Source organism: Doryrhamphus excisus, chromosome 2 (assembly GCF_030265055.1).
Source record: "Doryrhamphus excisus isolate RoL2022-K1 chromosome 2, RoL_Dexc_1.0, whole genome shotgun sequence".
NCBI lineage: Eukaryota > Metazoa > Chordata > Actinopteri > Syngnathiformes > Syngnathidae > Doryrhamphus > Doryrhamphus excisus.
In genome coordinates this window covers 22,589,957-22,615,141 of record NC_080467.1, presented here as the reverse complement: position 1 = coordinate 22,615,141, position 25,185 = coordinate 22,589,957, and the positions used below count along the sequence as shown (strand labels likewise).

At 47.2% G+C, this 25,185-nt stretch overlaps 25 non-coding genes across 25 annotated transcripts; 22 read left to right on the top strand and 3 right to left on the bottom strand.

Annotated features, from left to right (window-relative positions):
- The first annotated feature begins 2,991 nt into the window (after positions 1-2,991).
- On the top strand, positions 2,992-3,078 carry trnay-gua (transfer RNA tyrosine (anticodon GUA)). Its single transcript is given in 2 exon segments — positions 2,992-3,028; positions 3,043-3,078. It is a non-coding gene; the product is annotated as a tRNA-Tyr (tRNA).
- Positions 3,079-5,179: 2,101 nt separating this feature from the next.
- trnav-cac (transfer RNA valine (anticodon CAC)) lies at positions 5,180-5,252 on the top strand. Its single transcript has one exon. It is a non-coding gene; the product is annotated as a tRNA-Val (tRNA).
- A 611-nt stretch (positions 5,253-5,863) lies between these two features.
- trnav-aac (transfer RNA valine (anticodon AAC)) lies at positions 5,864-5,936 on the top strand. Its single transcript has one exon. It is a non-coding gene; the product is annotated as a tRNA-Val (tRNA).
- A 249-nt stretch (positions 5,937-6,185) lies between these two features.
- Positions 6,186-6,258, bottom strand: trnak-cuu (transfer RNA lysine (anticodon CUU)). Its single transcript has one exon. It is a non-coding gene; the product is annotated as a tRNA-Lys (tRNA).
- A 119-nt stretch (positions 6,259-6,377) lies between these two features.
- Positions 6,378-6,459, top strand: trnal-cag (transfer RNA leucine (anticodon CAG)). The gene has a single exon. It is a non-coding gene; the product is annotated as a tRNA-Leu (tRNA).
- A 626-nt stretch (positions 6,460-7,085) lies between these two features.
- trnay-gua (transfer RNA tyrosine (anticodon GUA)) lies at positions 7,086-7,172 on the top strand. Its single transcript is given in 2 exon segments — positions 7,086-7,122; positions 7,137-7,172. It is a non-coding gene; the product is annotated as a tRNA-Tyr (tRNA).
- Positions 7,173-8,883: 1,711 nt separating this feature from the next.
- trnav-cac (transfer RNA valine (anticodon CAC)) lies at positions 8,884-8,956 on the top strand. Its single transcript has one exon. It is a non-coding gene; the product is annotated as a tRNA-Val (tRNA).
- Positions 8,957-9,567: 611 nt separating this feature from the next.
- Positions 9,568-9,640, top strand: trnav-aac (transfer RNA valine (anticodon AAC)). The gene has a single exon. It is a non-coding gene; the product is annotated as a tRNA-Val (tRNA).
- A 249-nt stretch (positions 9,641-9,889) lies between these two features.
- trnak-cuu (transfer RNA lysine (anticodon CUU)) lies at positions 9,890-9,962 on the bottom strand. Its single transcript has one exon. It is a non-coding gene; the product is annotated as a tRNA-Lys (tRNA).
- Positions 9,963-10,081: 119 nt separating this feature from the next.
- On the top strand, positions 10,082-10,163 carry trnal-cag (transfer RNA leucine (anticodon CAG)). The gene has a single exon. It is a non-coding gene; the product is annotated as a tRNA-Leu (tRNA).
- A 626-nt stretch (positions 10,164-10,789) lies between these two features.
- Positions 10,790-10,876, top strand: trnay-gua (transfer RNA tyrosine (anticodon GUA)). Its single transcript is given in 2 exon segments — positions 10,790-10,826; positions 10,841-10,876. It is a non-coding gene; the product is annotated as a tRNA-Tyr (tRNA).
- A 1,711-nt stretch (positions 10,877-12,587) lies between these two features.
- trnav-cac (transfer RNA valine (anticodon CAC)) lies at positions 12,588-12,660 on the top strand. Its single transcript has one exon. It is a non-coding gene; the product is annotated as a tRNA-Val (tRNA).
- A 611-nt stretch (positions 12,661-13,271) lies between these two features.
- On the top strand, positions 13,272-13,344 carry trnav-aac (transfer RNA valine (anticodon AAC)). The gene has a single exon. It is a non-coding gene; the product is annotated as a tRNA-Val (tRNA).
- Positions 13,345-13,593: 249 nt separating this feature from the next.
- trnak-cuu (transfer RNA lysine (anticodon CUU)) lies at positions 13,594-13,666 on the bottom strand. The gene has a single exon. It is a non-coding gene; the product is annotated as a tRNA-Lys (tRNA).
- A 119-nt stretch (positions 13,667-13,785) lies between these two features.
- trnal-cag (transfer RNA leucine (anticodon CAG)) lies at positions 13,786-13,867 on the top strand. Its single transcript has one exon. It is a non-coding gene; the product is annotated as a tRNA-Leu (tRNA).
- Positions 13,868-14,493: 626 nt separating this feature from the next.
- trnay-gua (transfer RNA tyrosine (anticodon GUA)) lies at positions 14,494-14,580 on the top strand. The gene is given in 2 exon segments: positions 14,494-14,530; positions 14,545-14,580. It is a non-coding gene; the product is annotated as a tRNA-Tyr (tRNA).
- Positions 14,581-16,681: 2,101 nt separating this feature from the next.
- trnav-cac (transfer RNA valine (anticodon CAC)) lies at positions 16,682-16,754 on the top strand. The gene has a single exon. It is a non-coding gene; the product is annotated as a tRNA-Val (tRNA).
- Positions 16,755-17,365: 611 nt separating this feature from the next.
- On the top strand, positions 17,366-17,438 carry trnav-aac (transfer RNA valine (anticodon AAC)). Its single transcript has one exon. It is a non-coding gene; the product is annotated as a tRNA-Val (tRNA).
- Positions 17,439-17,879: 441 nt separating this feature from the next.
- Positions 17,880-17,961, top strand: trnal-cag (transfer RNA leucine (anticodon CAG)). Its single transcript has one exon. It is a non-coding gene; the product is annotated as a tRNA-Leu (tRNA).
- A 626-nt stretch (positions 17,962-18,587) lies between these two features.
- trnay-gua (transfer RNA tyrosine (anticodon GUA)) lies at positions 18,588-18,674 on the top strand. The gene is given in 2 exon segments: positions 18,588-18,624; positions 18,639-18,674. It is a non-coding gene; the product is annotated as a tRNA-Tyr (tRNA).
- A 2,102-nt stretch (positions 18,675-20,776) lies between these two features.
- trnav-cac (transfer RNA valine (anticodon CAC)) lies at positions 20,777-20,849 on the top strand. The gene has a single exon. It is a non-coding gene; the product is annotated as a tRNA-Val (tRNA).
- Positions 20,850-21,460: 611 nt separating this feature from the next.
- trnav-aac (transfer RNA valine (anticodon AAC)) lies at positions 21,461-21,533 on the top strand. The gene has a single exon. It is a non-coding gene; the product is annotated as a tRNA-Val (tRNA).
- A 944-nt stretch (positions 21,534-22,477) lies between these two features.
- Positions 22,478-22,550, top strand: trnav-cac (transfer RNA valine (anticodon CAC)). The gene has a single exon. It is a non-coding gene; the product is annotated as a tRNA-Val (tRNA).
- Positions 22,551-22,987: 437 nt separating this feature from the next.
- Positions 22,988-23,069, top strand: trnal-cag (transfer RNA leucine (anticodon CAG)). The gene has a single exon. It is a non-coding gene; the product is annotated as a tRNA-Leu (tRNA).
- Positions 23,070-24,711: 1,642 nt separating this feature from the next.
- trnaq-cug (transfer RNA glutamine (anticodon CUG)) lies at positions 24,712-24,783 on the top strand. The gene has a single exon. It is a non-coding gene; the product is annotated as a tRNA-Gln (tRNA).
- Positions 24,784-25,185: the final 402 nt, after the last annotated feature.

Here is a 25,185-nt window from a genome sequence, read left to right as displayed (position 1 = left end):
GAGAAGGAGAGTGGACTGTGATCTGAGATCACAATGCTGTGATACCGAGCATCTACTGTATAAGGTGCCAGTTTGGCATCGACCAGAAAGTAGTCTATCCTACTATAAGAATTATGCACCGATGAGTGGAAAGAAAAATCCCGGCCTGAGGGGTACATCATCCTCCAAATGTCTAGAATATTTGTATTGTTTATGTATGTGTTTAGGAATTCACTTGAAGCATTTTTGGGAGACTTTTTTGTTGAGGATCTGTCTAGATATGTATCTAAAACAGTGTTAAAATCTCCTCCAATTATAAGGTTCGTCTGTGAAATATCTGGTATTAATGCAAAGACTTTCTGAAAGAATATCGGGTTATCTATGTTAGGTGCATATATATTTACCAGAGTGAATGGGGTATTCCGAATCTCTCCAATCACTATAACATAGCGACCCTCTCTATCAGCTATTGTTTTTTTCTGCACAAAGGGTGTGCCTTTCCTAATTATAATTGCTGTGCCTCTTGCTTTGGAAGAAAAAGTCGAATGGTAAATCTCGCCTATCCACTTTGCTCTGAGTCTGCCGTGTGATTTATTATTCAAATGGGTCTCCTGTAAAAACACAATATCCGAGGTCAGTGTTTTCAGATGAGACAGAACCTTCCCTCTTTTGACTGGGTTATTAACTCCACGTACATTCCAGCTGCAAAAGGTAAGGGTCTTTTTACCTTTAGTATTGTCATTCATGGCACTCCTATCAGTAAACCTTTTTCAGAAAGTAGGTCCTCTTGCCCCTCCCAAGCTACTATCCCTCCCCAGGTCAACCTGAACATCATATTAACAACAAAAACAAAAGAAACTACTCTAGCCAATTCAAAATGAATGGCGCGAGCCTTCTTAGGGAAGTTAAAACAGAAAAAACTAATAACTAAGGTTACTTCCACATCTATTGGTGGCCTGTTAATAACTTAAAATGCTCTGCCAGCTCTGAAACTTAGTAGAAGTAATAATAAATGCAGTTAAACATATGAAGGGGAGCAAGCAGTAACACCAGGATACATTCTTGCTATTCATGCCTGAGGATGTCTAGTGCAGTGTAGTGGACCAAGTCTTTCATCTTTGCACACAATGCTTCTTCTTACCATCATGTAGTGAAACATCAGCAGCGCTTGTGTGCATGTTTATCTTGAGTCATTTTCTCCCAGGATCAGGTACTGTGCTAATGTCAGCTATCAAAGCTAACTAAAGTATTCCTGAGGCCCACGATTTATCTGTCCTCCGCAGCAGCCGATGGCCCTGGTCCGGACAGACTCTCCGCGTATTCTTCAGCTTTTTTAGGGTCAATGTAGGAAGTCTGTGTGCCGTTGTATGTGACCAGGAGTCGTGCAGGATACAGCAGGCCATACCTGACGCCGGGCTTGTCGCGTAGTAGCTCCCTGGCTCGGTTGAACAGCGCCCTCCGCTTAGCCACGGTGGGCGGATAGTCGGGGTATATTTGGATCTTCTTGCCTTGGAAATGAAGTTGTTTCGCCGTTCTAGCTCTACGTAGGATGTCCTCAAGCTCATGAAAATAGTGTAGCCTCAGGATGAAGGGTCTAGGCGGCTCTCGTGGGTCGGAGTTTCTCCGGAGGACCCGGTGTGCTCGATCTATGAGTGGTTTCTCATCCAGACCTAGCATGTCTTTTAGCATCCCGGCTACGAAGTCTCGAGGCCTGGTTCCTTCGCCCCCTTCGGGAACTCCGACAATTCTAATGTTGTGCCTTCGAGACCTGCTTTCTAAGTCCTCACATTTTCCAGCCAGTTTCCCCACTTCAGAATTGAGTCGTGTTACCTGGCGCTGGAGAGTAGTGATATCGTCGGAGTGGAGCGTAGCCGTCTTCTCCAGCTCCTTAACAGTCCTCTCGCGGGAGGCCGCAGCTCTTTCCAGTGTTGTGATGGACGCATGGATTTCCTTTTTAATCGTAGCCAGTTCCTCCCTGACTTCGGCGTAGATAACTTGTATACGTGCCTCTATAGAGGCACATATATCGCTTTTAATCTGTGTGACTTCATTCCGCAGGCTAGCGATAGCGGCTAATATTGCACGGTTGGATGGGTCCGCCTCGTCACCCCTATTCTCAGGCGGAGGCGTATCACTCGGGTCCCAGGGTTGGTCGGGGCCTGGTTCTTGGTGGTCGTTCTTCTTATTTTTCCCCTTTTTAGACATATTTTCCTCTCTTGGTCGTAGTGCTGCACTCGTATATGTTTCACTGCGTCGCTCCGAGGATTTTAAGAGCGGATTTGCTACATTTTAGTGTATTATTAAGAACAAAGTTAACAGAGCTCTCGCAAACACGTCTTATTCCGCCATTGCTCCACAGCGCCCCCCTCAAATCCCACTTCTGACAGTGCGGGGCCGCAAGTCTTTCCAGTTCCAGTTAAAAGCCCGGCTCCTCGTGTAGTTTCCATAAAGTACCAAGGTATTGTCCTGTTGTCCTTGTATTCTGAGGGCAAAGGAGGCGTTTGCAAGAGGACCTCAGACCTGGTCACCTGAACAGGGACTTGAATCCGGGACACACACAGATCAAAAGTTTCATGTTCGGGACCAAATGGTCCTTCGAGCCGAATATCTTCCCAGTGACCTGCAAGATCCAGAGGGAGGCAGGGATGTTCTGTGCCTCCATTGTCGAGGCGGCAGTGGCCCTAAGGTGGTCAGGGCCTGTCGTGGCGGTAATCCTAGAACCCGTTGGTGGATACCATTGGTGAGGGATGCCGTCAAGCTGAAGGAGTTCTATTGGGCCTTTTTGGCTCATGGGACTTCAGCTGACAGGAACCGACAGGCCAAGCGGTCGGCGGCTTTGGCATTCGCTGAGCCAAAAACTCTGACATGGGAGGAGTTTGGAGAAGCCATGGAGAAGGACTTCCGGACGGCTTCGAAGAGATTCTGGATCCGGCGTCTCAGGAAAGGAAAGCAGTACACAGTGAAGACGCTGTCAAACGCTTGGCTGTACTCATTCGCACCAAAGCAACAAGACCTTCGATAGCTCAGTTGGAAGAGCGGAGGACTGTAGTGGTTCAAGCTGGCATCCTTAGGTCGCTGGTTCAAGTCCGGCTCGAAGGACAAGCTGTTTCTTGTGTTATGTCTGCCGGCAAAGAATGGCAATACCGTCTTGTCTGAAGGACCTCCGCTTCCCTGTCAATGGAGTTGGACTTGAGTCTTTGTCACGCAGTCTGAAATTGGCAAACGGAGTAATTCTGATTGAGTGATCATTTGAGTGTCTATTTGAATACGTTTCATCTCAACTCCTGTTGGAAAAGAACAGCCATTTCCATGAGAGCACAAGACCCCTGGATTGTACCCGAAAATACTTTGCGCTCATCAGAGAGTAAGGTTGTTGTCCTGGTTTGCAAAGCCTCCATTGTTACGCCAGAAGGTGCCAGTCACATCCAAAACAAAGGGTTCCATGGTGTAATGGTTAGCACTCTGGACTCTGAATCCAGTTTAGGGTGATACCTATGGCTGTATTTGGCCTAGATATCGGGATTGGGGCCCGGATTAGTATTCGCTACTTGGGAACATTTCATCAAAAAACAAAGGAGTTTATGGAGAATGCGGGCGTTGATCCCGCTACCTCTCACATGCTAAGCGAGCGCTCTACCATTTGAGCTAATTCCCCTGCTGATGCAGTGTTGGCAGAGAAGGTCCAGTCTCAGAACTATTTTGGTTCCTTTGCTGGAGTACGTCAAAGCGACACAGTCTCTGCCTTTCAGAGTGCAGACACGATGCAGTCCCTGGTTGTCTAGTGGCTGGGACTTGGTGCTCTCACCACCGCGGCCGTTGTTCGATTCCCGGTCAGGGAACTGACATTTGGTTAGGTTTTGACTGGAGATAGGATTTGTCTTGGTCCTCGGCCGAACGGTTCGGGTCATCTTTCAGCGCTGTCTGTGAACTGCTGTCACTGCACATGAAAACAATTCCAAGTCCGCCAATCGAATCCCGGTCTACCTGGTCGACGGACACGTAAACAGTGCAGGTACCCTCCTTTGTGCGGCTCCATTTCAGTGTCCTCCGTTGTCAGCGAACCTCACAAGGTCACAGTTTTTTCCTGATCAGGGCACCGTTTTGGGTTGGGTGGATGAGTGGTCTGAAGCACCAGATTAAGGCTCCTTTCGCTCAGGAGCCACTGGTTGAAATCCCACAGCTGTCATTTTCCTTGTCAGCTCCATTGTCCACGACTGGAATGATTTGGTAGCAAAGGACTGTCAGATTGTACAACACAGCTGAGCACTTGGAGAAGAAGATGAATAGAGGTCTTGTTCTCCCGGACTGGTTGTTGCAACCGCAACCCTGCTCAAGGTTCAACGTGACACACAAAACAGGAACTCCACGTCTGGGAATCGAACCGCGTAATCTTCCATGTGACAGGCGGAGATACTGGCCACTATACTAACAAGGACTGCTGCTGAGTTGATGTAGTGTCGATTGGCCAAAGCGGAATTCAGAACAGGCTTGTGGCCCATGACCGTTTTTATGGTAGCTGGAGACTTCAACCAGTGAAATCCTTCCGATTTTCTGTAGCTCTTATCCTCATCAACTGACTGTATTCCCCACCCGTTACCGGCATGGGGACATTCCAACCCAAGTTGAGAACACACTGGACCAGGTACACAGCAACACACGTGGCACAGACACAGTTTCACCCTGCCCCCACTTTTACCCACGACTGAAAAAGCAGAACACCACCTTAGAAGCTGAAATACTCACTTAGGAGAACGTTAGACTGAAGTTCTAAAGGTCCCTGGTTCAAGACCGGTTTTCAGAAAAATCCCTGTTTATGTTGTGACTTGGCAAATAGTTTGAAAAGGCTTATTGGCTGGCTGAAAGGACCTTAGCTTCATTCTTCAAAAGGCCAGACATCCAGCCATCCAGACAATGTTAGAGGAGGTTACAAACCATTGACTCCAAGGGCACAAGTTGAGTCCACCAAGATATCAAAGTGACCCCGAGGGTGGCTAAGGTGTTTCTTTCAAGCCGCGATTGTGATGTCTTGTTTTGTTGAAGAAAAGCCCATTATTTCTGGAACAATTTTCCCTACAAAGGAGAAATCTTTGTCCATTTGGACAATTGTCAATCTGCCCCCACTTTGGACACATCGTCGTGTTTCATTGTTTGGCAACTGCTCTGTGACTTCACCAGTCCCCTTAAAAGCCCCGTCCTTCAGGTTTCCATAGTGTAGTGGTTATCACGTTTGCCTCACACGCAAAAGGTCCCCAGTTCGGAACTGGGTGGAAACATGGCCTTCCAAGACCTCCTTTTACAAAAAAATCAAGATGACAAATGGGAACAAGGATATGTGCTTGATGTCTGAAGGTGTGTACACGAGCATCCATCCCCAGTTTGGACACACAATCCATATTTCCCGGATGACTGATGGGCTGGGAATACATAACAGGTCGGTGTTGGAGGACCTGATGGACCGCGAGGGTTCATAACGTAAAAGAAATTCAGAAAAAATAAGAAGGCCCACAACCCCCAAGGCATTTAAAAACCATTAAGAGAACCTTCAAATGGATCCTGAAACATACAGGGAGCCAATGCAGTGATTTTAGAAGCGGTGTAATATGCGCCTGCCTTCTGGTCCTCGTCAGCACACGTGCAGCAAAAGTTGTTCTGTAAAAGTTGTAGACTTGTGATGTTTCTTTTAGGAAGACCAGAAAGCAGGGCATTGCAATAGTCAATACGACTGGAAATAAAAGCATGCATCAGCATCTCTCTATTTGCCCGAGAGAGGAACGGGCGGACTCTGGCTGTATTCTTTAAATGAAAAATAAAATCCTGTTTTTGTAACATTTTTAATGTGTGGAATAAAATTGAGCTCAGTCCCCTTAAAAGCCCCGTCCTTCAGGTTTCCATAGTGTAGCGGTTATCACGTTTGCCTAACACGCAAAAGGTCCCCAGTTCGAAACTGGGTGGAAACATGGCCATTCAAGTCCTTCTCTTACAAAAAAAAGTTAAGGTGACAAATAGGAACAAGGACTTGTGCTTGATCTCTGAAGGGACTTGAACTCTTGACACTCAGATTTAAAGTCTGATGCCCTACGAAGTGAGCCCCCAGGCCTTTGGTCAAAAGACTTGTTTTTGTGTATTTGGAATGAAATGTTTTCTGCATGTTGAACAGTTTTCAACAGGAAAGATATCTTTCAGATGTATCAATAAAAGTGCTGAATCGCCCAATATGGGGCTCGAACCCACGACCATGAGATTAAGAGTCTCATGCTCTACCGACTGAGCTAATCAGGCCTTTTGCTGCTCTAGATATCATTTTTTGTTCTGTTTTTATTGATGTGGCCATCCTGATGTTTGATCAATTCCACAGCTGACCTAGTTTCTCAGGGAACAGAAGGAGCGAGACCTGGAGGGTCAGGATGGCCGAGCGGTCGAAGGCGCTGCATTCAGGTTGCAGTCTCTAATGAGGCGTGGGTTCAAATCCCACTTCTGACAGTGCGGGGCCGCAAGTCTTTCCAGTTCCAGTTAAAAGCCCGGCTCCTCGTGTAGTTTCCATAAAGTACCAATGTATTGTCCTGTTGTCCTTGTATTCTGAGGGCAAAGGAGGCGTTTGCAAGAGGACCTCAGACCTGGTCACCTGAACAGGGACTTGAATCCGGGACACACACAGATCAAAAGTTTCATGTTCGGGACCAAATGGTCCTTCGAGCCGAATATCTTCCCAGTGACCTGCAAGATCCAGAGGGAGGCAGGGATGTTCTGTGCCTCCATTGTCGAGGCGGCAGTGGCCCTAAGGTGGTCAGGGCCTGTCGTGGCGGTAATCCTAGAACCCGTTGGTGGATACCATTGGTGAGGGATGCCGTCAAGCTGAAGGAGTTCTATTGGGCCTTTTTGGCTCATGGGACTTCAGCTGACAGGAACCGACAGGCCAAGCGGTCGGCGGCTTTGGCATTCGCTGAGCCAAAAACTCTGACATGGGAGGAGTTTGGAGAAGCCATGGAGAAGGACTTCCGGACGGCTTCGAAGAGATTCTGGATCCGGCGTCTCAGGAAAGGAAAGCAGTACACAGTGAAGACGCTGTCAAACGCTTGGCTGTACTCATTCGCACCAAAGCAACAAGACCTTCGATAGCTCAGTTGGAAGAGCGGAGGACTGTAGTGGTTCAAGCTGGCATCCTTAGGTCGCTGGTTCAAGTCCGGCTCGAAGGACAAGCTGTTTCTTGTGTTATGTCTGCCGGCAAAGAATGGCAATACCGTCTTGTCTGAAGGACCTCCGCTTCCCTGTCAATGGAGTTGGACTTGAGTCTTTGTCACGCAGTCTGAAATTGGCAAACGGAGTAATTCTGATTGAGTGATCATTTGAGTGTCTATTTGAATACGTTTCATCTCAACTCCTGTTGGAAAAGAACAGCCATTTCCATGAGAGCACAAGACCCCTGGATTGTACCCGAAAATACTTTGCGCTCATCAGAGAGTAAGGTTGTTGTCCTGGTTTGCAAAGCCTCCATTGTTACGCCAGAAGGTGCCAGTCACATCCAAAACAAAGGGTTCCATGGTGTAATGGTTAGCACTCTGGACTCTGAATCCAGTTTAGGGTGATACCTATGGCTGTATTTGGCCTAGATATCGGGATTGGGGCCCGGATTAGTATTCGCTACTTGGGAACATTTCATCAAAAAACAAAGGAGTTTATGGAGAATGCGGGCGTTGATCCCGCTACCTCTCACATGCTAAGCGAGCGCTCTACCATTTGAGCTAATTCCCCTGCTGATGCAGTGTTGGCAGAGAAGGTCCAGTCTCAGAACTATTTTGGTTCCTTTGCTGGAGTACGTCAAAGCGACACAGTCTCTGCCTTTCAGAGTGCAGACACGATGCAGTCCCTGGTTGTCAAGTGGCTGGGACTTGGTGCTCTCACCACCGCGGCCGTTGTTCGATTCCCGGTCAGGGAACTGACATTTGGTTAGGTTTTGACTGGAGATAGGATTTGTCTTGGTCCTCGGCCGAACGGTTCGGGTCATCTTTCAGCGCTGTCTGTGAACCGCAACCCTGCTCAAGGTTCAACGTGACACACAAAACAGGAACTCCACGTCTGGGAATCGAACCGCGTAATCTTCCATGTGACAGGCGGAGATACTGGCCACTATACTAACAAGGACTGCTGCTGAGTTGATGTAGTGTCGATTGGCCAAAGCGGAATTCAGAACAGGCTTGTGGCCCATGACCGTTTTTATGGTAGCTGGAGACTTCAACCAGTGAAATCCTTCCGATTTTCTGTAGCTCTTATCCTCATCAACTGACTGTATTCCCCACCCGTTACCGGCATGGGGACATTCCAACCCAAGTTGAGAACACACTGGACCAGGTACACAGCAACACACGTGGCACAGACACAGTTTCACCCTGCCCCCACTTTTACCCACGACTGAAAAAGCAGAACACCACCTTAGAAGCTGAAATACTCACTTAGGAGAACGTTAGACTGAAGTTCTAAAGGTCCCTGGTTCAAGACCGGTTTTCAGAAAAATCCCTGTTTATGTTGTGACTTGGCAAATAGTTTGAAAAGGCTTATTGGCTGGCTGAAAGGACCTTAGCTTCATTCTTCAAAAGGCCAGACATCCAGCCATCCAGACAATGTTAAAGGAGGTTACAAACCATTGACTCCAAGGGCACAAGTTGAGTCCACCAAGATATCAAAGTGACCCCGAGGGTGGCTAAGGTGTTTCTTTCAAGCCGCGATTGTGATGTCTTGTTTTGTTGAAGAAAAGCCCATTATTTCTGGAACAATTTTCCCTACAAAGGAGAAATCTTTGTCCATTTGGACAATTGTCAGTCTGCCCCCACTTTGGACACATCGTCGTGTTTCATTGTTTGGCAACTGCTCTGTGACTTCACCAGTCCCCTTAAAAGCCCCGTCCTTCAGGTTTCCATAGTGTAGTGGTTATCACGTTTGCCTCACACGCAAAAGGTCCCCAGTTCGGAACTGGGTGGAAACATGGCCTTCCAAGACCTCCTTTTACAAAAAAATCAAGATGACAAATGGGAACAAGGATATGTGCTTGATGTCTGAAGGTGTGTACACGAGCATCCATCCCCAGTTTGGACACACAATCCATATTTCCCGGATGACTGATGGGCTGGGAATACATAACAGGTCGGTGTTGGAGGACCTGATGGACCGCGAGGGTTCATAACGTAAAAGAAATTCAGAAAAAATAAGAAGGCCCACAACCCCCAAGGCATTTAAAAACCATTAAGAGAACCTTCAAATGGATCCTGAAACATACAGGGAGCCAATGCAGTGATTTTAGAAGCGGTGTAATATGCGCCTGCCTTCTGGTCCTCGTCAGCACACGTGCAGCAAAAGTTGTTCTGTAAAAGTTGTAGACTTGTGATGTTTCTTTTAGGAAGACCAGAAAGCAGGGCATTGCAATAGTCAATACGACTGGAAATAAAAGCATGCATCAGCATCTCTCTATTTGCCCGAGAGAGGAACGGGCGGACTCTGGCTGTATTCTTTAAATGAAAAATAAAATCCTGTTTTTGTAACATTTTTAATGTGTGGAATAAAATTGAGCTCAGTCCCCTTAAAAGCCCCGTCCTTCAGGTTTACATAGTGTAGCGGTTATCACGTTTGCCTAACACGCAAAAGGTCCCCAGTTCGAAACTGGGTGGAAACATGGCCATTCATGTCCTTCTTTTACAAAAAAAAGTTAAGGTGACAAATAGGAACAAGGACTTGTGCTTGATCTCTGAAGGGACTTGAACTCTTGACACTCAGATTTAAAGTCTGATGCCCTACGAAGTGAGCCCCCAGGCCTTTGGTCAAAAGACTTGTTTTTGTGTATTTGGAATGAAATGTTTTCTGCATGTTGAACAGTTTTCAACAGGAAAGATATCTTTCAGATGTATCAATAAAAGTGCTGAATCGCCCAATATGGGGCTCGAACCCACGACCATGAGATTAAGAGTCTCATGCTCTACCGACTGAGCTAATCAGGCCTTTTGCTGCTCTAGATATCATTTTTTGTTCTGTTTTTATTGATGTGGCCATCCTGATGTTTGATCAATTCCACAGCTGACCGAGTTTCTCAGGGAACAGAAGGAGCGAGACCTGGAGGGTCAGGATGGCCGAGCGGTCGAAGGCGCTGCATTCAGGTTGCAGTCTCTAATGAGGCGTGGGTTCAAATCCCACTTCTGACAGTGCGGGGCCGCAAGTCTTTCCAGTTCCAGTTAAAAGCCCGGCTCCTCGTGTAGTTTCCATAAAGTACCAAGGTATTGTCCTGTTGTCCTTGTATTCTGAGGGCAAAGGAGGCGTTTGCAAGAGGACCTCAGACCTGGTCACCTGAACAGGGACTTGAATCCGGGACACACACAGATCAAAAGTTTCATGTTCGGGACCAAATGGTCCTTCGAGCCGAATATCTTCCCAGTGACCTGCAAGATCCAGAGGGAGGCAGGGATGTTCTGTGCCTCCATTGTCGAGGCGGCAGTGGCCCTAAGGTGGTCAGGGCCTGTCGTGGCGGTAATCCTAGAACCCGTTGGTGGATACCATTGGTGAGGGATGCCGTCAAGCTGAAGGAGTTCTATTGGGCCTTTTTGGCTCATGGGACTTCAGCTGACAGGAACCGACAGGCCAAGCGGTCGGCGGCTTTGGCATTCGCTGAGCCAAAAACTCTGACATGGGAGGAGTTTGGAGAAGCCATGGAGAAGGACTTCCGGACGGCTTCGAAGAGATTCTGGATCCGGCGTCTCAGGAAAGGAAAGCAGTACACAGTGAAGACGCTGTCAAACGCTTGGCTGTACTCATTCGCACCAAAGCAACAAGACCTTCGATAGCTCAGTTGGAAGAGCGGAGGACTGTAGTGGTTCAAGCTGGCATCCTTAGGTCGCTGGTTCAAGTCCGGCTCGAAGGACAAGCTGTTTCTTGTGTTATGTCTGCCGGCAAAGAATGGCAATACCGTCTTGTCTGAAGGACCTCCGCTTCCCTGTCAATGGAGTTGGACTTGAGTCTTTGTCACGCAGTCTGAAATTGGCAAACGGAGTAATTCTGATTGAGTGATCATTTGAGTGTCTATTTGAATACGTTTCATCTCAACTCCTGTTGGAAAAGAACAGCCATTTCCATGAGAGCACAAGACCCCTGGATTGTACCCGAAAATACTTTGCGCTCATCAGAGAGTAAGGTTGTTGTCCTGGTTTGCAAAGCCTCCATTGTTACGCCAGAAGGTGCCAGTCACATCCAAAACAAAGGGTTCCATGGTGTAATGGTTAGCACTCTGGACTCTGAATCCAGTTTAGGGTGATACCTATGGCTGTATTTGGCCTAGATATCGGGATTGGGGCCCGGATTAGTATTCGCTACTTGGGAACATTTCATCAAAAAACAAAGGAGTTTATGGAGAATGCGGGCGTTGATCCCGCTACCTCTCACATGCTAAGCGAGCGCTCTACCATTTGAGCTAATTCCCCTGCTGATGCAGTGTTGGCAGAGAAGGTCCAGTCTCAGAACTATTTTGGTTCCTTTGCTGGAGTACGTCAAAGCGACACAGTCTCTGCCTTTCAGAGTGCAGACACGATGCAGTCCCTGGTTGTCAAGTGGCTGGGACTTGGTGCTCTCACCACCGCGGCCGTTGTTCGATTCCCGGTCAGGGAACTGACATTTGGTTAGGTTTTGACTGGAGATAGGATTTGTCTTGGTCCTCGGCCGAACGGTTCGGGTCATCTTTCAGCGCTGTCTGTGAACCGCAACCCTGCTCAAGGTTCAACGTGACACACAAAACAGGAACTCCACGTCTGGGAATCGAACCGCGTAATCTTCCATGTGACAGGCGGAGATACTGGCCACTATACTAACAAGGACTGCTGCTGAGTTGATGTAGTGTCGATTGGCCAAAGCGGAATTCAGAACAGGCTTGTGGCCCATGACCGTTTTTATGGTAGCTGGAGACTTCAACCAGTGAAATCCTTCCGATTTTCTGTAGCTCTTATCCTCATCAACTGACTGTATTCCCCACCCGTTACCGGCATGGGGACATTCCAACCCAAGTTGAGAACACACTGGACCAGGTACACAGCAACACACGTGGCACAGACACAGTTTCACCCTGCCCCCACTTTTACCCACGACTGAAAAAGCAGAACACCACCTTAGAAGCTGAAATACTCACTTAGGAGAACGTTAGACTGAAGTTCTAAAGGTCCCTGGTTCAAGACCGGTTTTCAGAAAAATCCCTGTTTATGTTGTGACTTGGCAAATAGTTTGAAAAGGCTTATTGGCTGGCTGAAAGGACCTTAGCTTCATTCTTCAAAAGGCCAGACATCCAGCCATCCAGACAATGTTAAAGGAGGTTACAAACCATTGACTCCAAGGGCACAAGTTGAGTCCACCAAGATATCAAAGTGACCCCGAGGGTGGCTAAGGTGTTTCTTTCAAGCCGCGATTGTGATGTCTTGTTTTGTTGAAGAAAAGCCCATTATTTCTGGAACAATTTTCCCTACAAAGGAGAAATCTTTGTCCATTTGGACAATTGTCAGTCTGCCCCCACTTTGGACACATCGTCGTGTTTCATTGTTTGGCAACTGCTCTGTGACTTCACCAGTCCCCTTAAAAGCCCCGTCCTTCAGGTTTCCATAGTGTAGTGGTTATCACGTTTGCCTCACACGCAAAAGGTCCCCAGTTCGGAACTGGGTGGAAACATGGCCTTCCAAGACCTCCTTTTACAAAAAAATCAAGATGACAAATGGGAACAAGGATATGTGCTTGATGTCTGAAGGTGTGTACACGAGCATCCATCCCCAGTTTGGACACACAATCCATATTTCCCGGATGACTGATGGGCTGGGAATACATAACAGGTCGGTGTTGGAGGACCTGATGGACCGCGAGGGTTCATAACGTAAAAGAAATTCAGAAAAAATAAGAAGGCCCACAACCCCCAAGGCATTTAAAAACCATTAAGAGAACCTTCAAATGGATCCTGAAACATACAGGGAGCCAATGCAGTGATTTTAGAAGCGGTGTAATATGCGCCTGCCTTCTGGTCCTCGTCAGCACACGTGCAGCAAAAGTTGTTCTGTAAAAGTTGTAGACTTGTGATGTTTCTTTTAGGAAGACCAGAAAGCAGGGCATTGCAATAGTCAATACGACTGGAAATAAAAGCATGCATCAGCATCTCTCTATTTGCCCGAGAGAGGAACGGGCGGACTCTGGCTGTATTCTTTAAATGAAAAATAAAATCCTGTTTTTGTAACATTTTTAATGTGTGGAATAAAATTGAGCTCAGTCCCCTTAAAAGCCCCGTCCTTCAGGTTTCCATAGTGTAGCGGTTATCACGTTTGCCTAACACGCAAAAGGTCCCCAGTTCGAAACTGGGTGGAAACATGGCCATTCATGTCCTTCTTTTACAAAAAAAAGTTAAGGTGACAAATAGGAACAAGGACTTGTGCTTGATCTCTGAAGGGACTTGAACTCTTGACACTCAGATTTAAAGTCTGATGCCCTACGAAGTGAGCCCCCAGGCCTTTGGTCAAAAGACTTGTTTTTGTGTATTTGGAATGAAATGTTTTCTGCATGTTGAACAGTTTTCAACAGGAAAGATATCTTTCAGATGTATCAATAAAAGTGCTGAATCGCCCAATATGGGGCTCGAACCCACGACCATGAGATTAAGAGTCTCATGCTCTACCGACTGAGCTAATCAGGCCTTTTGCTGCTCTAGATATCATTTTTTGTTCTGTTTTTATTGATGTGGCCATCCTGATGTTTGATCAATTCCACAGCTGACCGAGTTTCTCAGGGAACAGAAGGAGCGAGACCTGGAGGGTCAGGATGGCCGAGCGGTCGAAGGCGCTGCATTCAGGTTGCAGTCTCTAATGAGGCGTGGGTTCAAATCCCACTTCTGACAGTGCGGGGCCGCAAGTCTTTCCAGTTCCAGTTAAAAGCCCGGCTCCTCGTGTAGTTTCCATAAAGTACCAAGGTATTGTCCTGTTGTCCTTGTATTCTGAGGGCAAAGGAGGCGTTTGCAAGAGGACCTCAGACCTGGTCACCTGAACAGGGACTTGAATCCGGGACACACACAGATCAAAAGTTTCATGTTCGGGACCAAATGGTCCTTCGAGCCGAATATCTTCCCAGTGACCTGCAAGATCCAGAGGGAGGCAGGGATGTTCTGTGCCTCCATTGTCGAGGCGGCAGTGGCCCTAAGGTGGTCAGGGCCTGTCGTGGCGGTAATCCTAGAACCCGTTGGTGGATACCATTGGTGAGGGATGCCGTCAAGCTGAAGGAGTTCTATTGGGCCTTTTTGGCTCATGGGACTTCAGCTGACAGGAACCGACAGGCCAAGCGGTCGGCGGCTTTGGCATTCGCTGAGCCAAAAACTCTGACATGGGAGGAGTTTGGAGAAGCCATGGAGAAGGACTTCCGGACGGCTTCGAAGAGATTCTGGATCCGGCGTCTCAGGAAAGGAAAGCAGTACACAGTGAAGACGCTGTCAAACGCTTGGCTGTACTCATTCGCACCAAAGCAACAAGACCTTCGATAGCTCAGTTGGAAGAGCGGAGGACTGTAGTGGTTCAAGCTGGCATCCTTAGGTCGCTGGTTCAAGTCCGGCTCGAAGGACAAGCTGTTTCTTGTGTTATGTCTGCCGGCAAAGAATGGCAATACCGTCTTGTCTGAAGGACCTCCGCTTCCCTGTCAATGGAGTTGGACTTGAGTCTTTGTCACGCAGTCTGAAATTGGCAAACGGAGTAATTCTGATTGAGTGATCATTTGAGTGTCTATTTGAATACGTTTCATCTCAACTCCTGTTGGAAAAGAACAGCCATTTCCATGAGAGCACAAGACCCCTGGATTGTACCCGAAAATACTTTGCGCTCATCAGAGAGTAAGGTTGTTGTCCTGGTTTGCAAAGCCTCCATTGTTACGCCAGAAGGTGCCAGTCACATCCAAAACAAAGGGTTCCATGGTGTAATGGTTAGCACTCTGGACTCTGAATCCAGTTTAGGGTGATACCTATGGCTGTATTTGGCCTAGATATCGGGATTGGGGCCCGGATTAGTATTCGCTACTTGGGAACATTTCATCAAAAAACAAAGGAGTTTATGGAGAATGCGGGCGTTGATCCCGCTACCTCTCACATGCTAAGCGAGCGCTCTACCATTTGAGCTAATTCCCCTGCTGATGCAGTGTTGGCAGAGAAGGTCCAGTCTCAGAACTATTTTGGTTCCTTTGCTGGAGTACGTCAAAGCGACACAGTCTCTGCCTTTCAGAGTGCAGACACGATGCAGTCCCTGGTTGTCTAGTGGCTGGGACTTGGTGCTCTCACCACCGCGGCCGTTGTTCGATTCCCGGTCAGGGAACTGACATTTGGTTAGGTTTTGACTGGAGATAGGATTTGTCTTGGTCCTCGGCCGAACGGTTCGGGTCATCTTTCAGCGCTGTCTGTGAACTGCTGTCACTGCACATGAAAACAATTCCAAGTCCGCCAATCGAATCCCGGTCTACCTGGTCGACGGACACGTAAACAGTGCAGGTACCCTCCTTTGTGCGGCTCCATTTCAGTGTCCTCCGTTGTCAGCGAACCTCACAAGGTCACAGTTTTTTCCTGATCAGGGCACCGTTTTGGGTTGGGTGGATGAGTGGTCTGAAGCACCAGATTAAGGCTCCTTTCGCTCAGGAGCCACTGGTTGAAATCCCACAGCTGTCATTTTCCTTGTCAGCTCCATTGTCCACGACTGGAATGATTTGGTAGCAAAGGACTGTCAGATTGTACAACACAGCTGAGCACTTGGAGAAGAAGATGAATAGAGGTCTTGTTCTCCCGGACTGGTTGTTGCAACCGCAACCCTGCTCAAGGTTCAACGTGACACACAAAACAGGAACTCCACGTCTGGGAATCGAACCGCGTAATCTTCCATGTGACAGGCGGAGATACTGGCCACTATACTAACAAGGACTGCTGCTGAGTTGATGTAGTGTCGATTGGCCAAAGCGGAATTCAGAACAGGCTTGTGGCCCATGACCGTTTTTATGGTAGCTGGAGACTTCAACCAGTGAAATCCTTCCGATTTTCTGTAGCTCTTATCCTCATCAACTGACTGTATTCCCCACCCGTTACCGGCATGGGGACATTCCAACCCAAGTTGAGAACACACTGGACCAGGTACACAGCAACACACGTGGCACAGACACAGTTTCACCCTGCCCCCACTTTTACCCACGACTGAAAAAGCAGAACACCACCTTAGAAGCTGAAATACTCACTTAGGAGAACGTTAGACTGAAGTTCTAAAGGTCCCTGGTTCAAGACCGGTTTTCAGAAAAATCCCTGTTTATGTTGTGACTTGGCAAATAGTTTGAAAAGGCTTATTGGCTGGCTGAAAGGACCTTAGCTTCATTCTTCAAAAGGCCAGACATCCAGCCATCCAGACAATGTTAGAGGAGGTTACAAACCATTGACTCCAAGGGCACAAGTTGAGTCCACCAAGATATCAAAGTGACCCCGAGGGTGGCTAAGGTGTTTCTTTCAAGCCGCGATTGTGATGTCTTGTTTTGTTGAAGAAAAGCCCATTATTTCTGGAACAATTTTCCCTACAAAGGAGAAATCTTTGTCCATTTGGACAATTGTCAGTCTGCCCCCACTTTGGACACATCGTCGTGTTTCATTGTTTGGCAACTGCTCTGTGACTTCACCAGTCCCCTTAAAAGCCCTGTCCTTCAGGTTTCCATAGTGTAGTGGTTATCACGTTTGCCTCACACGCAAAAGGTCCCCAGTTCGGAACTGGGTGGAAACATGGCCTTCCAAGACCTCCTTTTACAAAAAAATCAAGATGACAAATGGGAACAAGGATATGTGCTTGATGTCTGAAGGTGTGTACACGAGCATCCATCCCCAGTTTGGACACACAATCCATATTTCCCGGATGACTGATGGGCTGGGAATACATAACAGGTCGGTGTTGGAGGACCTGATGGACCGCGAGGGTTCATAACGTAAAAGAAATTCAGAAAAAATAAGAAGGCCCACAACCCCCAAGGCATTTAAAAACCATTAAGAGAACCTTCAAATGGATCCTGAAACATACAGGGAGCCAATGCAGTGATTTTAGAAGCGGTGTAATATGCGCCTGCCTTCTGGTCCTCGTCAGCACACGTGCAGCAAAAGTTGTTCTGTAAAAGTTGTAGACTTGTGATGTTTCTTTTAGGAAGACCAGAAAGCAGGGCATTGCAATAGTCAATACGACTGGAAATAAAAGCATGCATCAGCATCTCTCTATTTGCCCGAGAGAGGAACGGGCGGACTCTGGCTGTATTCTTTAAATGAAAAATAAAATCCTGTTTTTGTAACATTTTTAATGTGTGGAATAAAATTGAGCTCAGTCCCCTTAAAAGCCCCGTCCTTCAGGTTTCCATAGTGTAGCGGTTATCACGTTTGCCTAACACGCAAAAGGTCCCCAGTTCGAAACTGGGTGGAAACATGGCCATTCAAGTCCTTCTTTTACAAAAAAAAGTTAAGGTGACAAATAGGAACAAGGACTTGTGCTTGATCTCTGAAGGGACTTGAACTCTTGACACTCAGATTTAAAGTCTGATGCCCTACGAAGTGAGCCCCCAGGCCTTTGGTCAAAAGACTTGTTTTTGTGTATTTGGAATGAAATGTTTTCTGCATGTTGAACAGTTTTCAACAGGAAAGATATCTTTCAGATGTATCAATAAAAGTGCTGAATCGCCCAATATGGGGCTCGAACCCACGACCATGAGATTAAGAGTCTCATGCTCTACCGACTGAGCTCATCAGGCCTTTTGCTGCTCTAGATATCATTTTTTGTTCTGTTTTTATTGATGTGGCCATCCTGATGTTTGATCAATTCCACAGCTGACCTAGTTTCTCAGGGAACAGAAGGAGCGAGACCTGGAGGGTCAGGATGGCCGAGCGGTCGAAGGCGCTGCATTCAGGTTGCAGTCTCTAATGAGGCGTGGGTTCAAATCCCACTTCTGACAGTGCGGGGCCGCAAGTCTTTCCAGTTCCAGTTAAAAGCCCGGCTCCTCGTGCAGTTTCCAAAAAGTACCAAGGTATTGTCCTGTTGTCCTTGTATTCTGAGGGCAAAGGAGGCGTTTGCAAGAGGACCTCAGACCTGGTCACCTGAACAGGGACTTGAATCCGGGACACACACAGATCAAAAGTTTCATGTTGGGGACCAAATGGTCCTTCGAGCCGAATATCTTCCCAGTGACCTGCAAGATCCAGAGGGAGGCAGGGATGTTCTGTGCCTCCATTGTCGAGGCGGCAGTGGCCCTAAGGTGGTCAGGGCCTGTCGTGGCGGTAATCCTAGAACCCGTTGGTGGATACCATTGGTGAGGGATGCCGTCAAGCTGAAGGAGTTCTATTGGGCCTTTTTGGCTCATGGGACTTCAGCTGACAGGAACCGACAGGCCAAGCGGTCGGCGGCTTTGGCATTCGCTGAGCCAAAAACTCTGACATGGGAGGAGTTTGGAGAAGCCATGGAGAAGGACTTCCGGACGGCTTCGAAGAGATTCTGGATCCGGCGTCTCAGGAAAGGAAAGCAGTACACAGTGAAGACGCTGTCAAACGCTTGGCTGTACTCATTCGCACCAAAGCAACAAGACCTTCGATAGCTCAGTTGGAAGAGCGGAGGACTGTAGTGGTTCAAGCTGGCATCCTTAGGTCGCTGGTTCAAGTCCGGCTCGAAGGACAAGCTGTTTCTTGTGTTATGTCTGCCGGCAAAGAATGGCAATACCGTCTTGTCTGAAGGACCTCCGCTTCCCTGTCAATGGAGTTGGACTTGAGTCTTTGTCACGCTGTCTGAAATTGGCAAACGGAGTAATTCTGATTGAGTGATCATTTGAGTGTCTATTTGAATACGTTTCATCTCAACTCCTGTTGGAAAAGAACAGCCATTTCCATGAGAGCACAAGACCCCTGGATTGTACCCGAAAATACTTTGCGCTCATCAGAGAGTAAGGTTGTTGTCCTGGTTTGCAAAGCCTCCATTGTTACGCCAGAAGGTGCCAGTCACATCCAAAACAAAGGGTTCCATGGTGTAATGGTTAGCACTCTGGACTCTGAATCCAGTTTAGGGTGATACCTATGGCTGTATTTGGCCTAGATATCGGGATTGGGGCCCGGATTAGTATTCGCTACTTGGGAACATTTCATCAAAAAACAAAGGAGCTTATGGAGAATGCGGGCGTTGATCCCGCTACCTCTCACATGCTAAGCGAGCGCTCTACCATTTGAGCTAATTCCCCTGCTGATGCAGTGTTGGCAGAGAAGGTCCAGTCTCAGAACTATTTTGGTTCCTTTGCTGGAGTACGTCAAAGCGACACAGTCTCTGCCTTTCAGAGTGCAGACACGATGCAGTCCCTGGTTGTCTAGTGGCTGGGACTTGGTGCTCTCACCACCGCGGCCGTTGTTCGATTCCCGGTCAGGGAACTGACATTTGGTTAGGTTTTGACTGGAGATAGGATTTGTCTTGGTCCTCGGCCGAACGGTTCGGGTCATCTTTCAGCGCTGTCTGTGAACTGCTGTCACTGCACATGAAAACAATTCCAAGTCCGCCAATCGAATCCCGGTCTACCTGGTCGACGGACACGTAAACAGTGCAGGTACCCTCCTTTGTGCGGCTCCATTTCAGTGTCCTCCGTTGTCAGCGAACCTCACAAGGTCACAGTTTTTTCCTGATCAGGGCACCATTTTGGGTTGGGTGGATGAGTGGTCTGAAGCACCAGATTAAGGCTCCTTTCGCTCAGGAGCCACTGGTTGAAATCCCACAGCTGTCATTTTCCTTGTCAGCTCCATTGTCCACGACTGGAATGATTTGGTAGCAAAGGACTGTCAGATTGTACAACACAGCTGAGCACTTGGAGAAGAAGATGAATAGAGGTCTTGTTCTCCCGGACTGGTTGTTGCAACCGCAACCCTGCTCAAGGTTCAACGTGACACACAAAACAGGAACTCCACGTCTGGGAATCGAACCACGTAATCTTCCATGTGACAGGCGGAGATACTGGCCACTATACTAACAAGGACTGCTGCTGAGTTGATGTAGTGTCGATTGGCCAAAGCGGAATTCAGAACAGGCTTGTGGCCCATGACCGTTTTTATGGTAGCTGGAGACTTCAACCAGTGAAATCCTTCCGATTTTCTGTAGCTCTTATCCTCATCAACGGACTGTATTCCCCACCCGTTACCGGCATGGGGACATTCCAACCCAAGTTGAGAACACACTGGACCAGGTACACAGCAACACACGTGGCACAGACACAGCTTCACCCTGCCCCCACTTTTACCCACGACTGAAAAAGCAGAACACCACCTTAGAAGCTGAAATACTCACTTAGGAGAACGTTAGACTGAAGTTCTAAAGGTCCCTGGTTCAAGACCGGTTTTTCAGAAAAATCCCTGTTTATGTTGTGACTTGGCAAATAGTTTGAAAAGGCTTATTGGCTGGCTGAAAGGACCTTAGCTTCATTCTTCAAAAGGCCAGACATCCAGCCATCCAGACAATGTTAGAGGAGGTTACAAACCATTGACTCCAAGGGCACAAGTTGAGTGCACCAAGATATCAAAGTGACCCCGAGGGTGGCTAAGGTGTTTCTTTCAAGCCGCGATTGTGATGTCTTGTTTTGTTGAAGAAAAGCCCATTATTTCTGGAACAATTTTCCCTACAAAGGAGAAATCTTTGTCCATTTGGACAATTGTCAATCTGCCCCCACTTTGGACACATCGTCGTGTTTCATTGTTTGGCAACTGCTCTGTGACTTCACCAGTCCCCTTAAAAGCCCCGTCCTTCAGGTTTCCATAGTGTAGTGGTTATCACGTTTGCCTCACACGCAAAAGGTCCCCAGTTCGAAACTGGGTGGAAACATGGCCTTCCAAGACCTCCTTTTACAAAAAAATCAAGATGACAAATGGGAACAAGGATATGTGCTTGATGTCTGAAGGTGTGTACACGAGCATCCATCCCCAGTTTGGACACACAATCCATATTTCCCGGATGACTGATGGGCTGGGAATACATAACAGGTCGGTGTTGGAGGACCTGATGGACCGCGAGGGTTCATAACGTAAAAGAAATTCAGAAAAAATAAGAAGGCCCACAACCCCCAAGGCATTTAAAAACCATTAAGAGAACCTTCAAATGGATCCTGAAACATACAGGGAGCCAATGCAGTGATTTTAGAAGCGGTGTAATATGCGCCTGCCTTCTGGTCCTCGTCAGCACACGTGCAGCAAAAGTTGTTCTGTAAAAGTTGTAGACTTGTGATGTTTCTTTTAGGAAGACCAGAAAGCAGGGCATTGCAATAGTCAATACGACTGGAAATAAAAGCATGCATCAGCATCTCTCTATTTGCCCGAGAGAGGAACGGGCGGACTCTGGCTTTATTCTTTAAATGAAAAATAAAATCCTGTTTTTGTAACATTTTTAATGTGTGGAATAAAATTGAGCTCAGTCCCCTTAAAAGCCCCTTCCTTCAGGTTTCCATAGTGTAGCGGTTATCACGTTTGCCTAACACGCAAAAGGTCCCCAGTTCGAAACTGGGTGGAAACATGGCCATTCAAGTCCTTCTTTTACAAAAAAAAGTTAAGGTGACAAATAGGAACAAGGACTTGTGCTTGATCTCTGAAGGGACTTGAACTCTTGACACTCAGTTTTAAAGTCTGATGCCCTACGAAGTGAGCCCCCAGGCCTTTGGTCAAAAGACTTGTTTTTGTGTATTTGGAATGAAATGTTTTCTGCATGTTGAACAGTTTTCAACAGGAAAGATATCTTTCAGATGTATCAATAAAAGTGGTGAATCGCCCAATATGGGGCTCGAACCAACGACCTTGAGATTAAGAGTCTCATGCTCTACCGACTGAGCTAATCAGGCCTTTTGCTGCTCTAGATATCATTTTTTGTTCTGTTTTTATTGATGTGGCCATCCTGATGTTTGATCAATTCCACAGCTGACCTAGTTTCTCAGGGAACAGAAGGAGCGAGACCTGGAGGGTCTAACCCTAAACCCAGTCCTAACTGCCTTCTCCAGTCGAGCACCTTATCTTGTTGTGTAGTACTTACCAGAAACTCAATGCATAAGGCTAAAAATAAGCAATTAGCTAAAAATGTCATCCAATACTTCTCTACAAGAGAGGAGAAATATGATCTCAGGGAAGAAGTACATTTGAAACACTTCTATGCTAGTACTTATATGCACCCAGACAAGGTTAGAGGAGGTTACAAGCCAAACCATTGACTCCAAGGGCACAAGTTGAGTCCACAGAGATATCAAGGTGAGCCCGAGGGTGGCTAAGGTGTTTCTTTCAAGCCGCAATTGTGATGTCTTGTTTTGTTGAAGAAAAGCCCATTATTTCTGGAACAATTTTCCCTACAAAGGAGAAATCTTTGTCAATTTGGACAATTGTCAATGTGTCACTTTGGACACATCGTCATGTTTCATTGTTTGGCAACTGCTTTGTGACTTTGCCAGTCCCCTTAAAAGCCCCTTCCTTTGGGTTTCCATAGTATAGTGGTTGTCACGTTTGCCTCACACGCAAAAGGTCCCCAGTTCGAAACTGGGTGGAAACATGGCCTTCCAAGTCCTTCTTTTACAAAAAATCAAGGTGACAAATGGGAACAAGGATATGTGCTTGATCTCTGAAGGGACTTGAACTCTTGACCCTCAGATTAAAAGTCTGATGCCCTACGAAGTGAGCCCCCAGGCCTTTGGTCAAAAGACTTGTTTTTGTGTATTTGGAATGAAATGTTTTCTGCATGTTGAACAATTTTCAACATGAAAGATATCTTTCAGATGTATCAATAAAATGCTGAATCGCCCAATGTGGGGCTCCAACCAACTACCATGAGATTAAGAGTCTCATGCTCTACCGACTGAGCTAACCGGGCCTTTTTCTGCTCTATATATGATTTTTTGCTCTGTTTTTATTGATGTGGCCATCCTGATGTTTGATCAAGTCCACAACTGACCTAGTTTCTCAGGGGACAGAAGGAGCAAGACATGGAGGGTCAGGATGGCCGAGCGGTCAAAGGCGCTGCATTCAGGTTGCAGTCTCTAATGAGGCGTGGGTTCGAATCCCACTTCTGACAGCTTCTTGCGTCTTGAAGTGGCGTGAACCAGGGGTGCTTGTTCTAGTGAGACGGGTTTGCTCTACCCGAATCGTAACCCTACAGAATTGATACCCGCATTCGCCAAGGAATCCTTTTCCGAAATCTGTTTTTTGTAGAAGAGATGACAGAAGGATCTATCCATCAGCATCAGACAAATACCCCAAACCTAATCCTGGCCGTGTTCTCTAGACCAGTCTCTTGTCATGTAATAGTGAAGAAACCCAGTCCGTGATTTATTGTTCCCATGTACCAAACAATAATCTGAGCCCCAATACCAATTTCTATGCCAAATACAGCCTTAGGCCTAACCCTAAACCCAGTCCTAACTGCCTTCTCCAGTCCAGCACCTTATCTTGTTGTGTAGTACTTACCAGAAACTCAAGTCCATCATTTAATGATGTTTTATTCAGTCGCCTCAGGATGACAGCAGTTCACAGATAGCGCTTCAAGATTACCCGAACTGTTCGACCAAGGACCAACCCAAATCCGCCACTAGAGCACCAGGGACTGCATCGTGGCTGCAGTCAGAAAGGCAGAGACTGTGTCGCGTTGACGTACTCCAGCAAAGGAACCAAAATAGGAATGAGACTGGACCTTCTCTGCCAACAATGCATCAGCAGGGTAGCGCGCTTACTTAGCATGTGAGAGGTAGCGGGATCAATGCCCGCATTCTCAAAAAGCACTTTTCTTTTTTGTGATTAAATGTTCCCAAGTACCGAACACTAATCCGGGCCCCAATCCCGATATCGAGGCCAAATACAGCTATAGGTATCACCCTAAACCCAGTCCTGTCTAGCATTGTCCTGTCTAGCACCTTGTCTTGTCTTGTTGTGGGATCAATGTCCGCAGTCTCCTGGGAGTTCTTTGCCTTTTGTAGAAGAGATGTTGGGACCGGAAATGAATCCACGATCGATCCACGTGGGAGACCCGGGTCTGATTCCTGGCCAATGCAGCAGGGCTGTTTTCATACCTTTCATCGTGAAAAAAGTGCCCAGACAGTTTTCGGGACCAACTGATGACCTCTGAATTCGATCAGAAAGTCTCCACCTGAGACTTTCCACCTCAGACTCTCCACCACAATACTTGATTATCTAATCCAAATCCTGTCCATAGTGGCATTCCCAGCCACAGCGCGTTAGAGAACCTCAATGAGACATCGTCGAACGCCCGGCTGTACTCACTCGCCCCAAAACAACAAGACCTTCCATAGGTCAGTTGGAAGAGCGGAAGACTGTAGTGGTTCTAGCTGGCATCCTTAGGTCGCTGGTTCAAGTCCGTCTCGAAAGACAAGCCTTTTGCTTATGTTGTGTCTGGAAAGAATGGCAATACCGTCTTTTCTGAAGGACCTCACCTTCCCTGTCAATGGAGTTGGACTTGAGTCTTTGTCACACAGTCTGAAATTGGCAAACCGAGAAATTCTGAATGAGTGGCCAATGCAGTTTGTCTATTTGAATACGTTTCATCTCAACTCCTGTTGGAAAAGGGCAGCTATTTCCATAAGAGCACAAGACCCTTGGATTGTACCCCAAAATACTTTGCGCTCATCAAAGAGTAAAGTTGGTGTCCTGGTTTGCAATGCCTCCATTGTTATGCCAGAAGGTGCCAGTCATCCAAAACAAAGGGTTCCATGGTATAATGGTTAGCACTCTGGACTCTGAATCCAGTGATCCAAGTTCAAGTCTTGGTGGAACCGACTTGCCCTGCAGCAATCGAGTGTTTGGACTGTGTCTTCCTTAACAGTAAGAATATGATGACTTATTGATTTACTCTACAAATCAGTGGTAACCATGGATCAGGATGAGGTCCCCAAACGACGCCAATGTCTGTGACAGCTGATGTCAAGGATCAGCTGATCAGAAGATACTTGGTTTGTGTGCAGGGCCACAAGTCTTTCCAGTTCCAGTTAAAAGCCAGGCTACTCATGTAGTTTACATAAAGTACCAAGGGATTGTCCTGTTGCCCTCGTATTTTGAGGGCAAAACGGAGGCGTTTGCAAGTGGACCTCAGACCTGGTACCTGAACAGGGACTTGAATCCCGGACACTCAGATCAAACGTTTCATGTTGAGGTGACAGGCTCAACCTTTGTCTTGTCTG